The 10,010-nt window shown below is 42.4% G+C and overlaps 1 long non-coding RNA gene across 1 annotated transcript in view; it reads right to left on the reverse strand.

Moving 5' to 3' along the window:
- Nucleotides 1-8,823, reverse strand: part of LOC127047881 (uncharacterized) — a 339,119-nt gene extending 330,296 nt beyond the window's left edge. Inside the window, exon 1 of the long non-coding RNA XR_007773509.1 lies at nt 8,657-8,823. This is a non-coding gene — a long non-coding RNA (uncharacterized LOC127047881). The remainder of the gene's footprint in view (nt 1-8,656) is intronic.
- Between the last annotated feature and the right edge of the window lie 1,187 nt (nt 8,824-10,010).

A 10,010-nucleotide genomic window follows, 5' to 3' on the forward strand; every position in this document is an offset into this window, starting at 1 on the left:
TGATAGTTGTAATACTCTATTCTTAATTTGGTATTGTTAAAACGTCCTTTGGTGACGTTTTCTTGATTTTATTTTTGTTTGTTTAATGAGTTAATAACATTTATAAATGTGATAATGAGTTATATTTCTTTCAATAATCAATGTGAGTTCAGAAACTTTGATGACTTGTGTGGTTATCAGCCAGTCAGTCTAAAAGCCTGACCAGCTCCCTCAAAGTAGCCTTTGGTTTTCAGAAGGTGCAAAACTTAAAGAGGAAAATTTTTGTGCCCATACAATGCAGACAAACTTTGCAGGTAAAAATGCAATCACAGAAAATGAAGCCCTTTGAATGCTTAAAAGCTATTAAAGCTATCTAAATAGGGCATAGCTTGAGGCACTTGGTAATCAGATGCATACTGTAAAGCCTTTAATCTCTAGCTCACAAGATCAAATCTAGTCCAGGTTCGTGACTGAAAGTAGTTACCATCTAATGTCTATTCAATGAATGAACTATGTGGCTTCAGTCCAGTTCCCAGTGGAAAAATGTACACCAAAAAATTGCCCCCCAATTAGCTCCCTTTCTGGCAGTCTCATCAGAGGAGCCAAACCAGTGATCTATCCTCACAAATCCCACAGGGGCCTCCAAGTTCAGAATTCAGACATGACAATGGGGCACCACAGGGAGTTTGCACTGTTTTTGCTCAACAGCCCTTTTTAATGATTAAGCAGAGAAATCGAGTCTCCACAGTTATCATTCCAGCAATTTTCATAAACATTCAATTCACATCAGTGTTTTATATATCTGTGTCTTCAAATCAACATACTTTGCTACACTGTATGGGCCAGCCATAATAAACTGAAACAGGCCCTCCTTCAGCACTTTGAATGATTCAGTACTTTCAATACACTCCCCTGACCTTTTCCTAGGGTGACCAGACAGCAAGTGTAAAAAATCGGGAGAGGTGGTGAGAGGTAATAGGAGCCTATATAAGAAAAAGACCCAAAAATCGGGACTGTCCCTATAAAATCTGGACATCTGGTCACCTGACCTTTTCCTGACTTTCTTGCATCCCTTTATAGAACCCACTTTCTATAAGACCCCTCCACATTGGGTAAACACTATACCTTTTTTAAAAAAAAATAAGCTTCAGTAGCTAGATCCACCATGAAATCTGCCATGAAGAGTGTGCTGGGAGAAATTTGTAGAGAAACATGAAGTAAGCTCATAGAAGCACGAATGGGCAATGCATGTTTCTTCATATAGTGCCCTGTAAAACCTCGAGTAAACCCAAGCAATATGGGAAATTTCCAAGATGGGAGATCTATTTTCATTATCCTCACATTTCTTTTGCCTCCATTTTAAAAATACACCAAATATAAATGCGGAAGCAAACAACTCAGAGATATAATATGCTTGGGATTGCTTTTTTTATATAGTTCTATTGTCATTCTAGAAGTAATCTGCATAACTAGTAGCCATAGTGTCATTTACATTAACACCTATGACAAAGTAAAGCACCTAGAGGTTTGCTTCCTAAATGAAGCGAGAAGTTTTACACCATTTGTACCAGGAAAGGTAAATTACATTTTCCCTGCTGGCATAAACTTTGGTGCACCGACTTCCTCCCTGAAGAGCACATAATAGCTACAGTTAAGTAAATTAAGTCAACATGTCGTCATTATTTTATTTAAGGTAAACTAGCTTTCCTGTCTCACTGCAGTCTATATTTTTAATAGCTATTTAAGACCTATATTAGAGGTTGACATTAGTGTTCAGCCTGCTTCCTGCACTGTCTGATTTTGCTCAATGATAAACTTAATAGCCGTTAGTGACAGACAGCAGCTGAGGAGCTTAGGGTGGGGAGGTTCATATCCAGCAGCAGTCTAAAACATTTATAGCAGTTTAATAACAACATCAATAAGAGGCAGATCTGTTAGATGCCTGTGGTGGCAATTATTCTACTTTGTTTACTTTGGCTACAAATGCCATAGACCAGAATCTTCTATGCTTACTAAGCACCACCTCTTCTTTTCCGCTCATTCATTTCCCATGTCTGGAAAGGGAGAGGAATAACTTGCACCTTCCCACCCCACCTCCCCAAAAAAGTAAAACACACAGGACAGATATCATACTGTACCTGGCACAGACCATATTTCTTTAGGGCATAGACATTCATTCTGCTATTGCGGCAGGATGCATTAGTATATGATGATCTGCATGTAAAAAATAACCTCTGAAAAGACATTACATCACAAGAAAAATTTGTGCACTATATTAATTTTTCAAGATTGGATTAAGCTGTTTGGGTTAAATGTGGATATCAGCACTTTTGAAACCCAAATCTGATACATATGGCACTCTTTATTGTCGTAGAGTTTCAATCAGTGGATACTTAAAATCTTTCCGCTGGCAGTAAAAATCACTGATGAGGTTCACATGTAATTTATCAAGGGGTGCCTGGTTCCAAAAGCCATTCCTTCTCACTCTCTGGGGAAGTGTGGCTGCTAGAGCAGCTTTGCAGTTGTGCTACCTGCTAAAATGCCCTGGAAAATTTTTCTTTATACCAAGGTGATATTTAAATTAGAGAGGACATTTTGGTTACTTTTTGTTGCAGAAGGTTCAAACAGCCTCACATTTATTCAGTTGATACTCATCTTTGTGTTTCATGCTATTCTTTTAAAAAAAAAACTGTGGAAAAAGCAAAGCTTTCTTTTAACCAAAATTACACAGTAAGTGGCTGTCCTCATCCTTCTGTGTTTTCTCATTTCCAGCTCTTCACCCTCTGAAAAATAAGCACAGCTCTCAGTGCATGGAGCCAAGTAAGGCCAAAGTTGGAGCTGTGTGAGGTACTGTATTGTTGGGATGAGAGAAGTTACTGAACACCAGTGAAACTGAAAATAGTAGGCAGCTGGTTTGAGCCATATCCAGGCATCCCATGGGCTCCTGCCTTGGGCCTTTAAGGAAAAAAAGCCTTAGTTTGTAGAGAAAGACCAGAGCTCCTTGTCATACTACTGTTTTTTTTTACCAGGCAAGCCAGTTGGCTCTGTCAGCATTATTTTCCCTTTCCCTTACAAGCACACCCCCAGTGTCCGTACTTCTTCTCTGATGGTAGTTCTGTATATTGTACATCTGTGGCATTATTTTGACTTTCAATAAGCTCCTAGTTGGTGCCAGATAAAACACTTGGGATGGAAAAATTAACTCACACAAACATGGCCAGCGTTAAACTACTGGATCAAATTCTGCATTCATAAAAGTTCCTCCCACCAGCCTGCAACTTATACATTCTATAAAATGAGTCCTTAGGTGAGCGATCTTCCAGCATTCAGGTTCCTGACCTTGGTAATGAAAATTGGTAGCCTCCCACCATAGAATCTATGTATCTTGGTTACCTAGAGCTAAGCCCTAGCTGCCCAAGAAATCCTTATCCAGACATCAAAGCCTGGTTGTCCGCTAGTAGCTATATGCTACCAAGACCATATATATTGAATCCTCAGTATCATGACCATAAGGGGCCAGCCCTACCTCTGTTTCCCCTGAGGTCTTACTTAAGCTTGATTTTACCTCTCTGGGTTTTCTTGTGGTTTACTATATAACACATTATATAGTCACTAATTAAAATATACCAATCACCTTGTGCTCATACTGAGCAATTACCTTCCTCTGAGAAATAAATAAGAGATTAAGATCCCAAAGAACAGATGTGTTAGCAGCTATTGAACCTAGAAGATAAGGATTTAAAGATTACACTACTGTATGTCTGAAATGTGTGTAGCCTATTTTGCTCCTTATTATAAATGAAAAGGCCAGAATAGTTTTATTGAGTTTTGTTTAAAAGCAGTTTGTATCACATTTCTCCTGGAAAACTATAAGCAACTGGAGAACTTTCATGTATGTGAAGAGTTAAGTATTGTGAACTGGGAGATATCTATTATTTGTATGAATATTTTGTGTGACTGGGTTTCCCTATTCCATTTTGCATTGCTGCCTATTTGAACTCAAAGAGTTAAGTCAAAATGGCCTTGAGGATTGGCCTAAGCAGGAAACAAAAGAAGGACTAAGTGATCAAATAGCTTGATGGGTACACACCTTCAAAGCAGCTAAGAGAATAAAGGGGCCATTACTGGGAGATGTAAACTGTTGGGAATGGGCCAAATCCGCCCTGATTGGATTGGCCTCCTTAGCACTGACCCCCCCCACTTGGTAAGGCAATTCCCATCTTTTCATGTGCTGTATATTTATACCTGCCTAGTGTATTTTTCACTCCATGCATCTGATAAAGTGCATTATAGACCACGAAAGCTTATGCCCAAATAAATCTATTAGTCTCTAAGGTGACACAAGGACTCCTTGTTGTGTTTAGGGGTGATAAAGTGATTTTAATGTGCTTTTCTGGCTCAGTGATCTCAGGGACATTCTATGCTGGCTATAGTCCCCAGGGCAAAGTACAGCAGCCTTGTGGCTATTCTACATTACTTCACATGCCTGCAGGAACTTTTCTGCCAGGCAGAGATTCCACATGGGCAGGGGCATTCCAACCACATCCCCTTTAGCCCATGGCCGCTACACTGGCACCTGCTATAGCAGCCCCACACCAAGGGAATGCTTAAAGCAGGTTTAAGTTTGCTTCCAAGTTTGAAGTAGCACAAAGCAGACCAGCCCTTTGATTTTTGTCCTTTTTTATTTTAAATTCAAACATCTAACAAACAGGTGGTTGAAAAAGGAAGGTTTGAAATAGCTTTGCAAGTCAATGCTAAAATGCTACAGCCAACTGAGTGCAGTATGTCTGCATATAGACATGCTAGATAAAATGGCCCCCCAGGACAGGATTGTCAGTGCTAGCTGCAGGCAAATTCAAAGCGATTGAGCACGGGCTGTGCGTTTGGGTCCATATGTAGCTAGAACCATCTACTACTAATAGGCCAAGGAACCAGCATCAGCTGAGATAATGTGGCAGAGGAGAACTGGATGTAGGAAAAGATAAGGAGGGGGCACATATTCTACTTTTTCTGAAAACAAGTTGATGTTTTCTTTTTGAAGTCTCAGGCTTCTTTTTGAAGTCTCAGGCTCTTTGGGCCTAATTAAATTTGAACATGGAAATGAGGAGTAAGCAAAATTCTTGGACAAAAAGCTGTTTTTCATCCCTAGTGGGAACATAAGGAGTGCATGAAAGGCAGTGTCAAGTGTTAAAGCAAAACAGTGTATGTTTTAGCAGCAGTGAAAGAATTTTGAGCAAAAGGATGCAAATATTTCAGGAGTGTAATTGTTTTATGAAAAACATACTGTTGAAGTGCTTTTACTAATTCTGTTCAATGTTACTTTGTGATTCATGCCTTGTAAATCTTGCAACAGAGAGAGAGAATATACATATTCATTTGAGATTATTAATATTGGCTCCATAGCATGTCCTAGAGTTCTTAATGGTTATAGAAATAAGGGTAAGATCATGGCTTGTCCTACACTGCCCAAGTAAAGGATTAAGATGTACCCTTACTGTCTTGTGTGGGCTACCTTTAAATGTGTTCACAGCACAGGAGGAGGAGAGGAGTGTATGTCCCCCTCAATGCATGGGGCAGAGAGGAAGCATGGGGGCAGAGCCTTGGCTCTATTCCACAGTGAGCTGAGCATGGAAGGGGACTCAGTCTGGAGCAAGAGGGGAACCAGAGACTGAACTATGATTCTCTACATCACAATTTGTTCCCGGGTGTGCTCCAAGGGCAGTGCAGCTACACACACACCCTTTCGCGGGGCTGCCTGTAAACTACAAGCTAGCTCTAAATTATAATGGACCATCTGAGCCAACAAATTAATTTTCAATTAGAAATAAACTTACTTATAAGAGACTTACTGAGTGTATTTTGCAGGTTGCACATTCATTTTAAACAGATGAAAGACAAAGAGATATGATTTAGCTAAAGCCTCTAGCATACTTTTGGCAAGGACTAATGCAAAAACATTTAAGACTTCTTGTAATTGCCCTCCAGTACCTGCCTAGCATTAGTTTTACCTCTCTGTCATTCATCCCAAGCCCACCATCACAGTATGAGTGCCCAGTGTAGACTTCATTAACTTTTTACCAACAACAACAGAAAGGTGCCAAACTGGATTTTTCTGAGAATGCTTGAAATGGGTTCCATCTATGTCACTCCAAACACAAACTGACAAATTATCTTCTCAGTTACACTGCTCCTGAGAGGAGAAATTAGACGAGGATGAATGCTTTGTAGTCACTGGAATGGAATGTGGAAAATGAGAAGGAAATGTTGTGATCACTTGAACCACTGATTAAAAAAATTATAATCCTTCCTCTTACAGAGAGCTGAGCCAAAGAAATGGGCTTGTGGGTAGACCTGATGATAGTGAGATTTGAAGTCATTCTGATCTCTTGAGGAAGAGAATCCCATTGCTGTATTCCAACTGCCAAAAGCATTAGTCCTTAGCTTTCATAGGTCTGAATCTTGTCATGAATCACACCAGTCTTCCTGGGAAACACAGCGGATGTGGAAGATCCTGGTTGTCAAAAGGGAGGCAAGTGCTCCTAGATAGCTCAGATCCAACACACTGAGAGCTTGAAGATTACTACCATTAATGCAAACTTCATGGGGCTGAAGCTCTTCAAAGGAGAGCCATCATAGACATCAAAGTAACAGAGTGACGTAATTCTGTCTCCTATTTTAGCAGCTGAGCTGCCACTTTCTGAATCAGAGAATTTTCAGGGCTTGCTTATTTGTTCTCAGGTACAGGGATATTGCACAAATCAGAACTAAAAGATCTTCATATATTCAGAGTGAGGTAGCTCAATTTGTGTGCATGTTTTGAGAGTTGACAGGGAATACTTGCCTTTGAAGGGTATGGTAGTAACGAGTGAGATTTCCTTTGCTTTAAGCCTGGTCTATACTATGCATTTATACCGAATTTAGCAGCTTTAAACCAATTTAAGCCTGCACCCATCCACACAACGAGGCCCTTTATATCTATATAAAGGGCTCTTTAAACCGGTTTCTGTACTTCTCCCCGATGAGAGGAGTAGCGCTGAAATCAGTATTGCCATATCGGATGAGGGTTAGTGTGGCCGCAAATCAACGGTATCGGCCTCCAGGCAGTATCCCACAGTGCACCATTGTGACCGCTCTGGAAAGCCATCTGAACTTGGATGCACTGGCCAGGTAGACAGGAAAAGCCCCACGAACTTTTGAATTGCATTTCCTGTTTGGCCAGCGTGGAGAACTCACCAGTACAAGTGACCATGCAGAGCTCATTAGCACAGGTAACAATGCAGTCTCCTAGGAATCAAAAAAGAGCTCCAGCATGGACCGCACAGGAGGTACTGGATCTGATCATTATATGTGGAGAGGATTCCGTGCTAACAGAAGATGAATCTTGATGAAAAGAAAAGATGAAATGAAAAAACATTTGAAAAAATTTCCATGGCCATGATGCAGAGAGGCCACAGCAGGGACTTAGTACAGTGCCGTGTGAAAGTTAAGGAGCTCGGACAAACCTACCAGAAAACCAAAGAAGCAAACGGAAGGTCCGGGGCAGGGCCGAAAACATGCCGCTTCTATGCTGAGCTGCATGCAATTCTAGGGGGGTCCGCCATCAGTTCCCCACCCCTGTCCGTGGATTCCGAGGTGGGGTTGGTAATCTCAGCCATGCCTCACGATTCTGTGGACTGGGAAGATGAGGAGGAGGAAGAAGAGGACGAGCTTGCAGAGAGCACACAGCACTCCAGTCTCCCCAACAGCCAGGAGCTTTTTCTCACCCAGACGGAATTACACTCCCAGCCCTACCAAGACACTAGCCCAGACAATGAAGCCATGGAAGCTACCTCTGGTGAGTGTACCTTTGTAAATATAAAACATGGTTTAAAAGCAAGCGTTTTTTAATTATTAATTTTCCCTGAGGACTTTGGATGCATTCACGGCCAGTACAGTTATTGGAAAAGTCTGTTAACATGTCTGGGTATGGAGCGGAAATCCTCCAGGGACATCTCCATGAAGCTATCCTAGAGGTACTCCAAAAGCCTTTGCAGAAGGTTTCTGGGCAGGGCAGCCTTATTCCGTCCTCCATGGTAGGACACTTGACCACTCCAAGCATGTAGCAAGTAATCTGGTATCATTGCATGACAAAGCCTAGCTACGTATGGTCCCAGTGATTGCTAGCATTCAAGCAACATCTGTTCTTTATCTCGCTGTCTTATCCTCAGGAGAGTGATATCGTTCATTATAACCTAATTGAAATTCAGGAATTTAATTAAGGGGACAGAGATGGCCATTCCTACTGAGCTGTTTGCCTGTTGCTTAAAAGAAATCCTTCCTTGCAGGTAGCCAAGCAGTGGAAAGTGTGGGGGATTGGTGCTGAGCTTTTTTGCATTTGGCTAGCAGTGATCTTCCATGATACCAGCCACGTGTGGGGGAGGGGTAAAGCGATCACTCCAGAGAATTGGATGGGGGGGGTGGTTTCTGCTGCTGCATGTTAACAGGAAAGAAGCAGCACTGAATGGGATTTGCTTGGTATTTGGGAAAGGAGGGCACTGTGTATATGAAGGATGCAGAAGCTGAAAGACAATGGCTTACCATGCATGCATGCAAGCTGAATTCTGCTGTCCAGACCTGCATCTGTGAGATCTCTAATACCAGAGCCGCAGGCACTCAATATTAAGATGCAAAATGCGACCTTGCAGTGAAATCACATGTGCTATGTAAGGTGAATAGTGTTGTTCACCGTGAAAGAGTATAAGCATTGTTCTGTAAAATGTATCTTTTTAAATACTTCTCTCCCTTTTTTCCCTCCCTCATGCAGCTGCAAATTTTTCAAGCCTCCTTACTCCATCCCGAAGGCTATCTCAGATAATGCAGTGGAAAAAAAAGACTCGAGACGAAATGTTCTCGGAAATCATGGAAGTGACCCACAATGAAAGAGCTCATCTGAATGAGTGGAAGGACGTGGTATCAAATTACAGGAAAGATGCCAGGGAATGTGAGGACAGGAGGGACCAACGTGAGGACAGGAGGGACGCTTGAGATGAGAGGTGGCGGCAGGAAGATCAGAGGTGTAGGCAGGAAGATCAGCGGTGGCGGGATACAACACTGGAGCTGCTGCGTGATCAAACTGACATCCTACGACGTCTGGTGGAGCTTCAGGAACAGCAGCAGGGTCACAGAGTGCCACTGCAGCCCCTGTGTAACCACCCTCACCCCTCACTATGTTCCATGTCTTCCTCACCCAGACGTGTAAGAACGTGTGGGGGAAGGCTTCGGGCACCCGCCCACTCCACCCCCGTGGATAGCCCAACCAAAAGGCTGTCATTACTTTGAAATATTTTTAGTGGCCTTTTCCTTCCCTCCTATCCTCCTCCCAAACCGCACCCAGACTACCTTGTCAGTTCTCTCCCCCTTTTTATAATGAATTAATAAAGAATACATGATTTTTAAACGATAGTGACTTTATTTCCTTAGAAAGCAAGCTGTAATCGAAGCGGGAAGGTGGGTTGCTTACAGGGAATGAGGCAATCAAGGGGGGGGAGGGTCATCAAGGGGAAATAAACACAGCAGTCACACTGACCCTGATCTGTGATGAAACTCGTTTTCAAAGCTTCTCTGATGCGCACCACTTCCTCATGTGCTCTTCTAATCACCCTTGTATCTGGCTGCGCATAATCAGCGGCCAGGTGATTTGCCTCAGCTTCCCAACCCGCCATAAAGGTCTCCCCCTTACTCTCACAGAGATTGTGGAGCACACAGCAAGCAGCAATAACAATAGGGACATTGATTTGGCTGAGGTCAGAGCAAGTTAGTAATGTGCGCCAGCGCGCCTTTAAAATACCAAATGCACATTCTACCACCATTCTGCACTTGCTCAGCCTGTAGTTGAACAACTCCTGACTACTGTCCAGGCTGCCTGTGTATGGCTTCATGAGCCATGGCATCAAGGGGTAGGCTGGGTCACCCAGGATAACTACAGGCATTTCAACATCCCCAACTGTTATTTTCTGGTCTGGGAAGTAATTCCCTTGCTGGAGCCGTTTAAA

This window comes from Gopherus flavomarginatus, chromosome 3 (assembly GCF_025201925.1).
Source record: "Gopherus flavomarginatus isolate rGopFla2 chromosome 3, rGopFla2.mat.asm, whole genome shotgun sequence".
In the NCBI taxonomy this organism is placed as follows: Eukaryota; Metazoa; Chordata; order Testudines; family Testudinidae; genus Gopherus; species Gopherus flavomarginatus.